This window comes from Lepisosteus oculatus, chromosome 22 (genome assembly GCF_040954835.1).
Source record: "Lepisosteus oculatus isolate fLepOcu1 chromosome 22, fLepOcu1.hap2, whole genome shotgun sequence".
Taxonomy (NCBI): Eukaryota; Metazoa; Chordata; class Actinopteri; order Semionotiformes; family Lepisosteidae; genus Lepisosteus; species Lepisosteus oculatus.
The window spans coordinates 5,874,745-5,891,730 of NC_090717.1; the positions used below are offsets into that span (position 1 = coordinate 5,874,745).

The following is a 16,986-nucleotide window of genomic DNA, read 5'->3' on the forward strand; positions in this document are numbered from 1 at the left end:
CTGCAGGAATTCCTATTCTAGTTCTAGCAAACAAGAAGAAACCCTTTCTTAACAGAGGTGTACATTTCCTCCTGCTCTCTGCCAAAGACCAGCAATTACAACAATCCACCTGCTATTAAATAGTTTGCATCTTTTTTTTACCCTCCCTGACAGAACTGTCATCTTGCAAGCAGGGCTGTTTGTTATGCCATAGAGGGTGACCGGTTCCTTCAACTCAATAAAAATGTTAATAAAACTTAGAGCTCACACAAAAGGGGTCTGAGTCTAGGATCTCCCACAGGACATTGACAAGGGGAGAGCTTCATTTAATGATCTCGCTATCTCCGCCCGGGCAGCGAGAAAATCCAGCTCTTCCCAGAGAGAATGACTTTGCTCTGCAGAGTAATCCAGAATGACCTCCGCTCTCACAAAAAGTCAGATAATAGGACTTGAAAGCACAAGCGGTTTAGCTCCCTTCCTGGGTACAAATTAAAAATCTCCCCCCCTAAAAAAAAACACCCTCTCCCCCTAAAACAAAATTAAAACACCCATTAGGCAGATTTCAAAAGATGGCAGCAGGCTTATAATTATACATGACATCTTTGAGAGATAAAAAGTGATTACAGTGAATCCAAAAAAGATTGCTTAGCAACCAGTCATTATCCCTGGGAGTGGAGAGAGGTGACCAGTCAGCCATCCTCACTTCCAGTACCTTTCTTTCCTCCCTCTCCCCCTCCGCAACCAAATACAAGCAGACATAAAGAGTGGCACAATTGCTCTTGACACACAAATAGGTTAACACAATAAAGCCGGCTTGAGCTGGCTCACTCGAGGGAGGAAAGCAATTCTAACAGCAGGCGCAAGGTAATAAAACAGAGCTGGGGAAAAGTGCGCGCGTGTATCCGTTTGTGTCTTCATGCTTCAACGGCAAAAAGTTCCACCGCATAAGAGCTGGACACCGGCGTGGACAAATGTCAGGGCCGGAAGGCATGGAATGGCTGGGATTTGTGTTTCGCCTTTGATGTGAATGAAGAAAAACAATGAAAAACCACCAGAAACTCCTGGCTGCGTCTCACTCAAAGAAGAGGAAATGACAAGGGATAAAAGTGGTGGTGGTGTTGGGGGGGGTTTGGGAATCGTGCCCTCAGGTCCCACCACCCCCGGCAGCAGAGCCACAACAGCAACAACAAAAAAAATGATTACCCACACATCGTTAAAAGCCAGCAGGTAACGGGCCTACATCTTTGCGCGTGCCTTTGTGCCACTTGAGCCTGCAAGCTAGGCCTGGCAATAACAGATAGGAATCTCCAGAGCTTTATTAAATCATCTTTCTTGACTGCCGTGTTCGAGAAGGAGCCGAATGGCCTTAGCAATTATAGCGCAGTTGCTATTGTTTTCTCCAGTCAGTGGAAATTCCATTACCTTACAGTATGCCACAGGAATTGGGAAACGGTTTCTCTTCATCATTCCCACAAGTGGGAGGGAGGCAGTGGGTTTCTGCAAGCTAGCTCCATACATTATCCTTTCACTATTGACAGCTTGCCTATTGTTAAAATTGAGACAAGTTCAGAATTCAACGTGTGCAAATATGCCGGCGAACAAAAGATAACCATCTTTGCAGAATTGCATTCATGCGGGTTCAGCGTGGCTCAGTGCAGTTCCCTCAAGTAATTACAATCTCATCACTGCGCCACAAATAAAATATTCTCAATATCATTTGCAGGACATCTGTTAAACTTTATTTATCCACGTCAGGAATGATCTGCTGACCTTGTGTTAATTTAGTATCACCACCATATATCTGCGCACATTATTACCGAGTGTTAAGCCTTCGTTTAGTGACTATTTTGCTTGTCTTTGAAAAAATTCAGTTCCCAACGAACTAAAATTAACAGTATATTGACACAAGGTCAACATATCATCCTATCAGGCTATAGCTTAGGAGAGGAGCATTAAGCTTTTTTTAACCAAAGTTACAGAGCAGAACACAAAACAGTTTTTAACATCATGACCATAAAGAAAAACAATTTAAAAAAATCCTATTTTCCTTGAATGGACTTATGTTGCCATTCATAAAAAAATTGAAAAAACAGTGAAGGAAATTCTAGGTCACAGGTGCATTAGGTAAATAGAAATCAATAGCCATTAACCACACAAAAACTTCTGCAGATTTTCAGGGCTCATAGGCGCCTTAAATAACTGGAACAGAGTATCTACAAACTCCATTTAAGTATCATTAGTCAGAGAGCTGGGCTTTCCTGATCTTGTTGCCTTGTTGCTGTGCCTTCCTGGCCGGACTCCTAGACTCCTTAGCCAGGATCAAGCTCCTGCTTTCAAAGAAAAGGGGGCAAAAGTTTTAAAAAATCCCCCCCCCCCCATCAATGTAAGCCTAGAAAATGGAGATTAGGAGAGCTTGTTTTGATCCTTTTCACCGACTTGTGAACAACAGATATTCCAAACTTCTGCCAGACAGCTCTATAGTAATATTTTGGGACATTTCTAAGGCACACCACATCGGAGTAGTTGAATCACGACACTTACATTTTAAGACAAGCACACACGATCAGAAAATTCACTCTTTATTGCACAAAACGAAGGCTCACAAGTGCTAGTGACAAGTCTTTCCCAGCAGCTGTATGCAATCAGAGAGTATTAAGCAATCTCTCTTATCAGCACCACAGTTTCTAAAGGCCGCAACAGTGTACAGTCATGTAAGAGTGCTAACAGATTGTCACATATCTGTTAAAGTGAAAAGTGAACAAGGCAGCACATGAACACTGCACCCAAGACAGAACATGTTCCTAGGTTCACACTGATTCCCATCTCTCCAGGATCTTGACCCCAAAGTGGTGCCTCTCTCCCTCTTCACTGTAAGCACCAATCATTCCTATCCCACCCTCCAAACCAAAGATCAATGGCACTGGGCTTATTTTCCTGGGTCCTGTACTACACTGCCAGCCATAGAGATCAATGTAGCCGTGAGGGGAACTACAGAGTTATTGTTATAGCAGGCTGCAATTTGCTCTAAAAAAAACCTTGGTAAGCAAACTGTCTCCACAATTTTGGAGTCGATTAGCAATAAACTGCCTGTGAACGGCATGCAGGCTCAGCAGTAAGCTTTAATTCGCACCCCATTTAAGCTGGAGTTATTCTCTGCTCAATATGGAAGCAATGCTTTTACTTGCTTGTCACAGAATACAGAGTGACAAATCCTATATCATCTCTGATCAGCTTTTAGCCTCGAGAGTAGATGGGGAAAAAATAATTTGTGTATGATTAGCAGACACCCATACTTGCAGTGAAGGTTTTGTGTGATGGATTTGAAGAGGCACTCTACACTTAATACAGAGAAATCACCTAGAATGCCTCATCTATGTGACTGTTATTATAGCCATATGTATATGTTGTGTCCATATGATTATAATTTAACCACATAGCAGGTCACACTATATGTATATATAAAATTATTTATACATTCTTAAAAAGCAAGATGCATCATCTAAAAAAGTAATTTCTTATTGTATACAATACATGCCATATTAGACCAACAGTAATGAATTCACTTAATGGATTTTACTCCAACAATTAAATATGCAAAGCATCACACATAATTACTAGTGCTGTGCCACTGATGTTCTCTACTCGCTGACAGGACACTACCAGTAAAGAGCCTTCGGCATTTTGTGGTGACTCATAAGATCACACTCCATGATCAATCTGTCCATTTGTTTTGAAAGCCTGTCTTTTTAAAAAAAAAAAAGTCTGTTATGACTGCTGAAAATTAGCAAAGCAAAAATGGCACTAAAATGCCTTCCACCAGTCCACCAACACTGGTTTAAAAAAAAAAGATATTGAATAAGATGAAAATCAATGTAGTGCACAGGGAATCCTTACCTGAAGTGAACATCACACCCACCACACCTAACACTCCTCCAATACCAAAGCTTTTGTGTTTTGCATGAAATCACCCTTCAAAACGTGTCCACACCTCCATTAGGGCTTAGGGACCTGTTTTTAAAGTAAAATCTTTTCAGTTGCAAAAAATAACAAAACTCTTCATTTTGCTTTAAAACCTGCGTGGGTTGATATTTAGAAAGCAAAAAGATTTGTGACTGCTTGCACTAGGGTCCTCACTGGTAGCCATCGTGATTTATTGTCAGAAAAGCTATGCAACGGGTCTCCACTTGCAGTTAAACCTACTACATTTCACCTGTCACCTACAGTCAACACCACCATTAGCCAAATTCATTTTCAATGATGCATATACAATTTTTTTCCATCTAAGGCAAAACATGAAAATTCAGAAAGATTTTATGCAGAGACAAAATACTGGACATTTGGCACCGTGGACACATTTATTTTTAAATGACTAAATGAGAAACCACTCACTTTTCCCCCCCAACTCCAATTTGGCAGCTATATATGCTGTTCAAGCAGAAATATTGCATGCATTAAGAAAAGGCTATACAGCAATTCAACAGATAAAACCACACACCAACCCATCCAAACCCCAGTAAAGGGTTCATCCTGAGGGCATCGAACTGAAAACAGCATAATGGTCCAAAATTAAACTCCCCCATATCAAAACCCTGCTGTAAAAATGAATAAATAAATCCCCCCTACAGGGGAAAAGGCCCAGCAGTATTCCTTGATGTTGAAAAATGTATGTGGCAGAACACATTTTAGAACTTGCCTACTTTTCACTCAGAGGAATTGCACTGAAAAAGGAGAACAGGAAGCACTTGTTTATGCTAAGGGTTGTGGGAGTGTGGAACAAGCTACTTAGCCATGTTGTTGAAGGGGATACCCTGGCTCCTTTCAAGAAAGGATGAGATCGCAAATCAATTAGCTACTATCAAACGGGTTGCATGGGCTGAATCTCCTCCTGATGTTTGCAACCTTTCTTCTGTTTTATCTTCGAGCCCTGAATAGTTACCAAGAAATAAACAGTCCTGGAAATGTACTGAAAACGTGGGCAAGAGAGAATTCATGCGGAGACGCACTTCAGTGACTTGCCTCCGTGAACTCCGACTTCGCGTTTTGCCATTTCTGAAACCACTACTCAAATAAAAGTTTTGCGCGCACACGCTCAATCTTTCTGGTCGAATTATCGAAATTCGCGAGAAAAAAAAAGCGAGATAGCAAAAAAAAAAATCTCACGGGCGTGCGCTGAAACAGCGGCTTTACCTTGCAACAGGAAGGCGGGGAAAAAGAGGAAAAAACAGCGAGCAACAGGCTGTGGCTCCGGGCAGAAACCTCAACCCCTGTCCCCTCGCTCACCTGCTCGCAAGCGTGCCTCCCACACGCACCGAGCGCCGCCCGTGACAGAAAAAAACCAAACCACCTTCGGGAAGACGCACCGCACCAACAACAAGCAGACAAAGCAGAAACGAAGGCGATCCAACACACACTTCCTTTCGTCGCACAGACAAGGTAGATGGCAAACAAAAGGCATATTTGCGATCAACAAGAAATCGCCTGCAGATGCTGCCGATAAGCCCGATAGAAGTAGCATGTCTTTATATAGGCGCGACTTAAAATTGCCTTTTCTAAACAATGGGGCACTTTGACAGCGGACAAATTGAATTTACCGCTCTCAAACTAAATATTTTACATACACATTTGCCCCATGTCATGCCAGCATATTCTGTTTTGACAGTATTCGACCACTTAATGAATTGTGTTTTGGATACACTTGAAAGGGGTTCTGAATCAAGGATAAGAGCTTTGCTAAGAGAATGACCTATAAAAAGGACACATTTTAAGAGGGTAACGCTAATCCTGCTAGTGCCCTGGACCTGGTCAGACATACGGGCTTTCCCAAATGCACAGGGAAACAACACAACCCAGAGAACATGATGGCTCTAGCAGAGTGGAATGACCGCATGTCCAAGCCCATATAATCACAGCACAGGGACAGCGAGCAAAATGAGATAATACGAAAGATAAGGAAGTAGGAAGAAAGACTGGTTCTCTCATGTGTAGCAAAGTGCTGTAACCAAAAAAAGGGATGCAACAGTTTGGCTATTGTTTCGTGCCAGCAGAGCATTCGGTTTGAGTTTTACAATTAGTCAGGGTGATTACATTAGGGAAAGTTAAAACACTCCTCAATGCCAAGAGGATAAAGAGCTATCCACGGGAAACTAAGGAAAAAATCAATGCACAAAAAAAGTATCACAGAATATCCAGTTTCATTAACCATTAGTGTTACATTGAAAAAAAACACATTGAATACCAATAGATTTATCAATAAAAACCAGAGGAGAGAGAATTACAGATACTTTTTTTGCAATAATCTTCTAGAATTACTTGTTTTCAGACATGAAACATGAGCTCTAATGATAAGGAACAGCCTTTAGATGTCACCAGTAACAATTATAATTATAGGATCCGAATCAATGTTTATTTTTATAATTAGCAAAGCTACCTTTAGAAGAGACATTTTCCTTATAGTCATCAATAAATGCAAGCCTATTGCAACCACAACCCTTGACAGGTTTTGTAATATCGGACCAGTTAAATGAATTAGCTGCCATTCCCTGATAGATTAATGACATTATTTAGTAGGAAAAGGAGCTTTTTCCTTGTCCTTAATTGCAGTCTACAGCCCTACAGGACATTGTTTATTGGACTTGCTCAGTTACTTAGGAGGCTGCCAAAGTGATCGGAAGGGTGAAAATCAGGGAGAAAAAAAATGAGAAAGAGGTAACTCAGTGACCTACATATTATGGTAGTCTTGGATACCTCATGGTTGAGACATCAAGCAGTATTAGGCAGTGTATAAAGTTACAGAGGCATAACATGTTTAGGAAAGAAAGAGCCACATAGCTAATCTGAAAGCAATTTACTCACCAAGTCATAAATGTACAGAAGACAAGTAAATAAGGTGATTCTCTCCCCCAGGTGAAGCCAGTACCTAAGCCTCATACATCATTAGATGTTTTATTCAATAGAGCAGACTAGGCTGCTCTGCAGGTGTTACTGTAGATGAGAAATACTAGCTCTTTTATACAGAGGGCCCTGTTTGATTCACTGTCATCTCCAGGCCTGCCAAGCCCTAAGGTACAGTAGCTCAGGAAACAAAATAAAAGCAGCTTTCCAAGTGATAAGTGATATCTGCAACTTAAACCTCAGCCCCAGTGCAGTAGCTTTAGTACAGCTTTATTCTCAAATGGGCAAACTTGCACGACCAAACAGCTTAGAATACGCTGACTTGGCATTGGAATTTCACGAAAGCAATGCATCGTCAAAAACAAGACTAGCGCAAACTCACATACAAAAGTTGCTGAGCAGAAATGTCTAAGGTTGCATGCACCCTAACATTTCTTACCAAGGTATAGGAAACAAAGGTTTTAAAAGTTACCGGTTAAAACCTAATAGTAGCCTTGATTTCTGCAGGTCTTAATCCCGTACCAAAACAGGGTGAGGCTCTTGGAGATCAAGAACAGTTGCAACCTCTTTATTTGAGCACGCTCAGGAAGTGATCTGATCAGTGTTATTTGCCAGCAGCAGTGGTGCCCTGTGGCCCTCTCTCATCAGATTACAGGGGCAAAGCATGGCTGCTCCTGGTCAGTACTGGGAGGGGAATATAAAGAGAATCAGTACAGCGACCAAGGGACTGTATGCCAGTACTTTGCTGACTTTCCACTGAGACACTAAGATCCCGTGGTGCTCTTTTATAGACTATCACTTTATGATGCTATGCCCTTCCATGCCATTGTCCTGCCAAAATCCCTCTTTGGACTTACACAACATGGCTTCTCTAAAATTTCCCCTTTTACTCAGTTGGCATAAATTCTTCCTTCGCCACCTGATCTGATGTGCAGTGAGGCTGCAGACACAAAACGGCTGCTGTGTGTCAGTTAGGGATGAAGTGGGTCCCATCCTATATGTGAAGTGCAAGCAATTATTATAGATACTACTAAGTGCTGCAAATGTTCAGCCTCGTTTTCTTAACAGGTTTGTGACAAATGAATGTAGAAGTATAAAAAAACGTTTGTTCACAAAAACTAACCCAAAAGATGCATTTTGAAGGAATTCATAATTAAATGTAACCAAAGTATATCTAAACAATGAGACATTTATCATTTCTTGCAGGTCTCTTAGATTCTTGGAGCTCTTCTGCTACAGTACCCAGAATGAACTGTTATTAATTTGAGGCCACCCCTAGAGACTTCACAGAACAGTGCCAGACACTAACAGCTCAGCTGTCCTGAACTCTAAGTCAAATTTAAGTCAGTCCACAAATCAGGGCTGGATTTCCACCGAGGATAAATTAAATATTTGTCCAAACTACTGAAAATAAAATCTCTTAGTTTAAATGTTTACATGAATTTACATTCACGGAAAGTTTATTTTGACGCGAGCATTAATTTGACAAACTTAGTGCACGTCCCTTGTCTAAACATTTAGCGAAAATGTATGGAGAATACGCCTGAGAAATTGCTGGTTCATTTAAAAGCACTGTACAATCAGGTCGGGGGTGCATCTATGTCATTTGTCGCGTTATTAAACAGCTGGATCTAAACCATTCATATTTCCGTATTAAGACACCGGGGGTCTCACAAAACAATCAAAAGCCGATGATGAACTGTTCTCTCACTGGTTAAAGGTTTATGTACAATGTCTTAGAAGCAGCCTCGATTTGTTGTCATTCTGTTAGACTATATACAAAATACCAGATGCTCTTTACTGTACCGCGCTGTCAGGCTAATTACAAGCAGATTTGAGCTAGCTGCACTCCTAGTTCCGTATCTCCAACACCTGTACAGCAGTTTCCTTTTGAAAGCGCTCCCTCGAACAAATACACAACAGCCATGCTTCTATACCGCAAACAAAAAAAAAAAAGAGTATTACCACACTTCATTGGCGGCGACAGAATGGCAACACCTCGACTCAGCATGTTTTAAAACTCTTGCAAAATACCAACGGCTCGGCAACCTAGTTCTCAGAACACAACCGTAGCAAGAAGCAAAGTAACTTAAAGAGTTTTCGATTCCAAGTTGTGCAAAATTGGACTGACAAAAGCGGTTCGTACATCCATTTGACGGTCAATGTCTGAAATGACAAATCAAACCACGAACAAGCTACCCGCGACGCACACCCCCAGAGACCCCGTGCACCGGGCTGTCACCAAAGGGGTTCATAAATTAGCAATAAAATCACTCTGATCTGTTCATCCGCGGTTTTTTTTTTTGGAAAACGGAACACTGCATCTGTGGGTTTAAATTTAACCTTCGAAATCCAGCTGAAAGGTTTAAAGGTTTAAATGGCCGGGATCTGCACACAGCTCGTTCTTGGATCCACCAATTAGCACACATTGCCCACAGTATTTGAGGGCTTGCTCCCTTGTGTCAGGTGTTGACACATGTCATAGGGTCTTGAACACAAAATATCCATCTGTGCCAAATCAAATATCTGAAACAGTTTTATTTTACTATGACATAGGGACGGATTTGATTTGAATCATATTTCAACATTACATATCTTATAGGAGTTAAACTGTCCTTTTTTAGTTGTTTAAAAGAAACCCCTCTTCCACCCCCACAAAGCTATAAAAACATGTTTCCGGTTGCAATAACTAACCCTCAAAAAGCGTACATTCACGTTTCATTGTTCCCGGGGGAGACATTAAACAGGGCTGGTAAAATATAATTTCACACCTTGGCTATAGGTCTGTTTCTTCACGGCTGAATAGAAACTCCTCAGACTTCGGTGTGAAGTTAGTCTCCGTTCTTTGCAACAGAATGAACTACCCGTGTTCCAAAAGTTAAAAAGACCAAACGTGCACTTCAAAGCGTTTCCTCTTGTCATATAGATTTTAACACCTAGCTTTTACAACATGCTGTTTAACTCCAGGAAACAGAAGAATCCCCGGGAACAATTACGTTTCTTGCAGCGCAAGCGAGATAGAAGATTATCTTCTGCCTGGGGACTGCGTTATTTCTTCACAGACGCCTTTAAAACAAACAGCAGTAAAACTCAGTCCAGGGCTATTTTGTAACGGCGCACATCAAAGGCAACAAACGCAGCTCGAATTGACTAGACAGGACTAGACGGCAAACTGTTTTTTTTTTTTAAAAGAAAACGTCAGCGCAAATTTGTTTGGGTATAACAAATGTATTGCACCATACTTGTATCCTACGTTTATTTCTAATGAAAGAGGAAAACGATATTTACCATAAATCGTTTCAAACGAAGCTGTTAGCGCTGCGGGCTACAATTCCATGCAGGTTGCCGAGCCGGGCATCTGCTTCAGAAGGCGGCTGTCCAGAGGGGGAACAAGCGTCTCATGTTTGAAATCCAGAATTCAAAGATAATCCTAAAATCTTTTTTTTGTTTGTTTGTTTTCTTTGACCAAAAAAAAAAATATTACTTTGCCCGTGGGCTTACAGTAACGACCCACTTAATCTCCCTCCGTCAGCAGCTCCGACGAACTCAACAGCGGCAAGCGGTGCGCGAATCCAGTCCCAAACAGACGCCCGTTTAGTTATTTCTGCTGCTCCGTGTAGTAATCCACCCAGACACATCAGGTTATGTTTCAAAAGATTCGTTCCTCCCCTGGCCGTTAGAATAAAAATGCCCTAATCTCGCCTATAGCAAATCTTCAATCCGGCCGTGCGAACGGTCTCAGTAGTTGAACACATATTAAACCTCTCCTCTCCTAGGAAACAATCCGAAAACCATCCCTTCACTTGGCCCTTTCGTTTTCTTCGGAGGTTTCATTGATGCATTCTGATCTCTTGGAAAATCACACAAATGTTAAAAGGCAACGCAGGATTCATCTCGATTTAATCCCGAATGCACGGAGACAGACCGTCTTCGTTGGCCGCTTTTGCTCCAGCACACTGGATGACTAATATTGATGCGTGCATTTAAATAAGTGCTTGCAATTGAAATCGGATTTTGTCTGCACCTGGTCTTGCTCGGTTAATTCGATTTTTTTGTTCGCAAAGATTATATCACCCATATGTTAATTAATTTGAAAAACAGAAGCGCTCGGTTGCGGAACAGTTATTTTAGGCTAAATCCCTCTGATTGGAAGCAGACGCTCTAAGAGAAGTACCAGTGATGAATTAGTGGTGTGTATTCTTGATGATAAAGCTCCCGTTTGTCTTGATAGGTTCTCCGCTGCAGATCCTTAATCCCTTGCTTGGAAAACGTTTTTTGCCTCTAGATAACAATCTTCTGATTTCCGTACAGTGGGAATACGTTGCTCTAATATGTAATCATCAGTCCAATCGGAGGCTTCTAAAATCCGGTTTTGCCCTTGGTCTAATTAATCTCTAATGTTTAATGTCAAACGGATAATTTGAATGTTTCGAGCAGCTTTTTGCCCACTCCCGAAGGCAGACCTTCTCCCGCAATGAGCTGCTGAAACTGACAATAACCCGGAACGATGCAAGCTCTCACGGTCCCTCAGACCGCCTCCCGACCAATCAGGCCGCAGAGGGAATTGAAGCATTCCCACGGGTCGGCCAATCAGAGGTAAAGGAAGGCGGTTACCACGGTGACGCCGCAGCGTCCCGGAGCCGAGTTCTAAACCACGCGGCATTTTCGCGGAAAATTCAAAGCGACTGTAAGCAGAGGTAAAATGATAGCCAACGAGGAGCGCCGAAAAACACCCACTTCGATTAGTACCTTCTTTCGGCTTCTGAGATCATTTTGAATGATTTTAAAAATTGCAAAGCATATGAACGACTGGAGATTTGGAGACCGAATTACTAAAGTCGAATTCTATAATGTCCACGTTTTTGGAATGATGCCTTTTGATTAAGGCAGGTCGGTGTCTTACTCCTTGACCGTGAGATTGTGCGAGGTACATCGGTTTGATGATTCACTGGCCACTTTTGCTATTTGAGATTATTACTGGCGAGAAAGCTGCTACTGCAACAAATATAACAAACTTCGTGAAATTGCCATATTACAGAATTATTCACAGTCAATATGCCAAACGATAGGCATATTTAAAAACTTAATGTAAACAGAACACTATAGATTCCCATATAATGCTAATTTAATTAAAAAATGTATAATGAATCACTCATCTTATAACATAGAAACATGGTCCATTTGTATGCACAATATGAACATATAAATCATGTTTAAACCCTTTTCTGTTTCTGTAAGATTTTTTTTTAAGATATGCTGAATATGCAAGCATACAGTATCATGCTTATTGCGTTTAATAGGCATCGTTATCTCACTGTTTATCTTCTAGATAGCTTTCTATATACACTATGCATACCATGACCCCAAAGAAGCATTTTCCATAATGAGAGGGATTTACATGGCTTATTTGACTATCCATTCTTAAAATGATTAATTAATGTAAACCTAGACAGCCTTATTTGGCTATATTTGCCTACTTGCTACCTACTTTTAAAATGAAGAAGTGATGTTTTATTGAAAAGTTAGTACTGGAAAGAGGAGGAAGATTACTGTAATTGCTTTAAGAGACATCTAGAATGTTTTAAAACATTACTATACATCCATTTTCTAACTACGTCTTCCAATGAGTTATATGTGAGTGAATTCTAACTCTGATGTGGATTTTTTTTAAAGCAAACATTTTAATTCAATTTTAAATACAAGAATTGAAAAAGGAACATTAGATTATTCTTTATTGCCACACAACAATAGTTGGTGGAATTTGCTATCGGTACAGCAAGAACACAGATGAGACATACATACAACATACACAGTACAAATTTCAATAGGACAGAAGACAGACAAACATTGTCACATACACATGTAAAGACGTTCACCTTATTATTACTGTTATTATTTAAAATAACGATTTAAAAGATAAGATCAATTTTAATTAATTGTTTTGAATATGGGAATTATCTTATGTTAGTTTCAGAAAGATTATAATTCACAGTTGTGAATTGCATTTCAAGCAATTTATATACCTATTTTTATTAGGCTCTTACTCAAACTAAATAATATTTGCCTGTTATGCTTTACATGTGTTAGAACCAACATTCTTACATGGTAGACTGACACCTAAGTATACTTAATACATCCCAGTTTTGCCTCGAAATAAGAAAGTTTTCACATTTATTTTAGAAACTGACATTTTTTTACACAGAAGCCAAAATTTCAGTAGCCATAAGTAAACTCCATCAAAATCCTTCTCCTTAATGCCTTTCACTTCTATCTTTTGTCTGTATTTCAAAGGCGCAAAGAAAGTCCTGGCTTATCCCACCTTTTCTGACTATACATCTCAATGCGGAAGACTGGGCTTAATGGAGCTGCTGCAGATCCAGACCTCTGCCTGCCATCAGATAGGGTGGAAATGGATGACCTGGCTTAAGATGGATTTCTGAGAGTCTGCATCACCTTCTCAATCTTCCTGATGCTTTGAGGCTTTTATCACTGCTACACTGCCTGGAAGGCTGAGACACTTTCTTAACCCGCCTAAGCAAGAATCATGAATATGGCATCGACTCCTCTTCAACCATGCTTAATTATGAAAGGTACAGTTTTGCTCTTTAGCTGGATTTCTAGTTTTCAAGCCTACACTGAATACTGAAGAGCAAGAGGTACTTGGTGCATCTAACACAACTGCCTTGAACAGTGTCTGCCAAACTCTGTTTTGAAAGCAAGGTTCTTTTGTCTGTCCAAAGGTATTTTTTTTCAACTAGGCAGGCAGGAAACAAGTCTGGTGAAAACAAGAGGACTGGTCCAACTGATGACCATTAATAGCTTCATTTACAAATCCCGGGAGACGATCAAGAAAGAAATTTGTATCTTCAATTGTTCTCAGTATAGAGGAGGTAATAAACAAAGCGTGTCGGATAATTGTTTCTCGCGGCACCGCACATACTTTTATAGTTCCAGGCTTTTGCACACTGAATTATATTAATGTGCTCCTATAAAATAACTCCATAAAGTAGTGATCTCTTTCACATTCTTGAACATCATCTGTTGGGACATGTTATTGCTTTGTCCCGTACAACAGGCACAAATGGATAGCGCTTACAGTCTTTAAAAAAACCTTCTGTTTTCCAGCGGTCAATTCAAGTACAACTAAACTGCAGTCCGGCTGAAATTAAACTACACTGGCAAATACCACCTTTAGTTGTACTATTCTACTCCATCTTCCCCCATTTCTCATACAGGACCTCATAAACAGTGTTATCTCTCAGAGGCGTATTGTTTTGAAAGATTTTTTTTTTCCTGCAGCTGCACATTTAGCCCTGTTTCAATTTGCCTGCCCTGCAAGCAAAATGGTTTAGTTGTGCAAAGTTCAGGCGCAACACAAACAGCAAGGTAACGAAAAATCAATAGCAGCAAGGCATGGAAAAAAGAGATAGCATTGATTTATCTGCCATCGATACGCAGGATCACTGCATCGTGCCCTGGGTAAAATTCGCACAGGCTGCCGTCTGATGGGAATGAATCTGAAAAGGTGACAAGTGGTTAGAGGACACAGAAAGGAAGAAGGGGGGGGGGGTGAGATGGTGTTGGGGGGCTTGGAGAGAGAAGAAATGAAACATTAAGAACAAACCAGGAGGGCAGCTTGTTGAGACATAGCATTAAAATTGCACTAGGAAAAGCATCAACAAGTGAGAACGGCAGGAGAACCCAGAAATAGTGAGAAGATGTTTTTTTTTCACAAGAGCTTGTTTTTGTGGTCTGCCAGTGTTCCTTGAGGTGTACTCTACGCTCCTCCACAACCCCCCCCAGTGGCCCTGTTTCATTACTGGCAAATTAAAAACAGGAAACAGCAGGTCTTTGCAGTTTGTCCAGGTCACCCTGTATTAGGTTCCAAGCATTAAGCTCTTTGCCTCATGCTGACCTTCAGAGAAGTAAGAGCTGTATTTGTAGACTAAGCATGCCAGGAAATGCTTACATTTTGCCAACACTGTCAGCAGAGATGAATGCTGAACCTTTTCCTTGATGACATAAGTATATATTATTGTTACTGGAGATGCTAAAAAAATAATGAATTCACTCAGATAGAAAGATGTCCGTGTTCTAGCTGAAATGCTTTATCCTATTTAATCAATGAAAATGACATGTTTCAGGCTTAATTGGTGTGTTTAACGTGGAAAAAAAACACTATGTGCTACAATGCAGTAAACGGCCGCAGAAAGCAGCTCTTATACTGTAGTTCCCATTACATCAACTACAGTATGTGTACATCTCCAGAGACTGGAGAAAGAAAGTTACAATGTTATTTCATCAAATGCCTTGTAAAATCATGAAAAACTGCAGCATACGATACATGCTCCTCTTGCCCTCTCTGTCTGTATACACGTATGCACACACAAATAAATAAGGGTTAGTTTGAGGCAATGAAAAGAGGACAGCGATAAGATGACTTCATCATCTATGCCTTGTGTGAGTGGGATACAACATTCCAAGTTGTAGTTATTCGGCTAAAGGGTACCATTGATCAATCACTGAAGGGAAAATTTGGACTAGTCAATCAAACCCAGCCTACATGACTTCTGGGACATGAACGTGCAAAGGCTTGTGGGAGTCTGGAACACCCATGTTGTTGAAGCTGATACCCTGGCGTCTTTCAAGAAATGCCTAGATGTAATCCTTGAATCAATTAGTGGCTACTGCACGGGCTGACTGGCAATTTGTAACCTTTCTTACATTTATAGATGTTGAGTGTCATCAGTCACACAAACACAAAAATCACTTTTCCAAACCTACCATCAGTCTGCATGTTTAAGTTCACAGAGCTGGAGGGGGACTGATGATGAAGATCACCTCCACAAATCAGAAGAGCAAAGTGCATTAAAAGCAAGACAAAAAAATAAATAAATGCATACTTGCTGTATAGATCACACTCCATGATCCATTGTCCCCTTTCTCACATGCTTTCCTTTCTGTGTCCCAGAAAGTGTTCAATCTGATTTACATATTTCACCTGGAGAGCTTTTGTGGTTGATGTGTAGTTTATAGTTGAGTTCCTTTTTCCCCCTCAGGTGTGAACAGGAAAGGACTGAAATCTTACACTTAGGAGAGCTGAAAGGAAGAAAAGCTGAGTCTGAATATCACTCATCAAGGCAAGGAGACATGGGACAGGAAAGTGTAAGACACACTGGAGCATTGTAAATAAACATTTTTGTTGCTAAAACACCTCCACTGTTTCATTTATTTTTGCCAACATACACTGTCAAAATGTGTTAATTATTCTTTCTCCAGTAAGCCAAAAAACATTTCCATTTTTGATCTCCATTTAAAAATGCCTTTTAAAAAGTGCAAACAAGGTGACATATATAAAGCAAGAACCTTTTACACCTGTTCTGTTTAACTGTGGACACAGAAAGGTGATAAAATATTTCATTCTATGAATAAAAACAACGATAACACAAATCTCAGAATTTAGGAAGACCTTAATTAGAAATTACTCGTCCAACTGCATGAATGGCACCTGAACCACTGTTTTAGAACTTGAGTCGCTGAGGCGAGGATAGGATTAACTGATTGTGGTTTCAAAGAATTCTCAGAGAGCTTTACCTCAAGGAAATAGTGCTCTGGATATGGGGAAGAGCCATGCTTCTACGAGCCACTGCGTTTTTTAATATATGTTTTTCTTTCCAAGCTGAATCTTGGAGTGCTCCAAATCTTAGTTATGCCATCTCAAAGCCCCTGTACTAACATGAAGCTCAGTGGAGGGGAAACATTTCCTAAGGTGTGAAAGATGAAACGTGCCTGAAATGACACTGATCTGCCAGTCACCCATGCAGTCAGCCGGTGTGAATCACAGCGGAGCACACTCACACATCCGGACAGGGATGTGAGCTCGGCTCATTCCTCCTCCAGCACTGGCGCTGAGGGCAGTCAGATGGAAAAGCAGTGGTTGTCAAGGTGTCCAGGTCAAACAGGGCTGAGGCCTCTGGAATAGACACTGCGGAGTCCTCCAAGCAGTGCATGTACACTATACTGCAGAGATTCCAAAATACTGATAATGTTACTAACAATGTCAGAGGAACAAATACCTGATAGTATCATTGGCAAATTATTATAATTTCAAGTATG

General features: G+C 40.7%; 1 protein-coding gene and 1 long non-coding RNA gene across 4 annotated transcripts in view; one reads left to right on the forward strand and one right to left on the reverse strand.

The window, feature by feature from the left end:
- The window catches only part of fam222aa (family with sequence similarity 222 member Aa), a 73,547-nt gene extending 62,202 nt beyond the window's left edge, over positions 1–11,345 (reverse strand). Inside the window, exon 1 of one of the 2 annotated variants that reach the window (XM_006640206.3) lies at positions 10,159–11,345. The gene's annotated coding sequence lies outside the window, so the exon portion shown is untranslated. Of the gene's footprint in view, positions 1–8,835; positions 8,930–10,158 lie in introns of those variants that run through there. The other variant, XM_069182324.1, reaches the window with a different exon arrangement.
- LOC138224508 (uncharacterized) lies at positions 5,217–16,041 on the forward strand. Of its 2 annotated transcripts, none has more exons than XR_011183008.1 (3): positions 5,217–5,412; positions 13,162–13,460; positions 15,930–16,041. It is a non-coding gene; the product is annotated as an uncharacterized lncRNA (long non-coding RNA). The 2 variants fall into 2 exon arrangements; XR_011183009.1 differs by lacking the exon at positions 5,217–5,412 and adding an exon at positions 11,490–11,567.
- Positions 16,042–16,986: the final 945 nt, after the last annotated feature.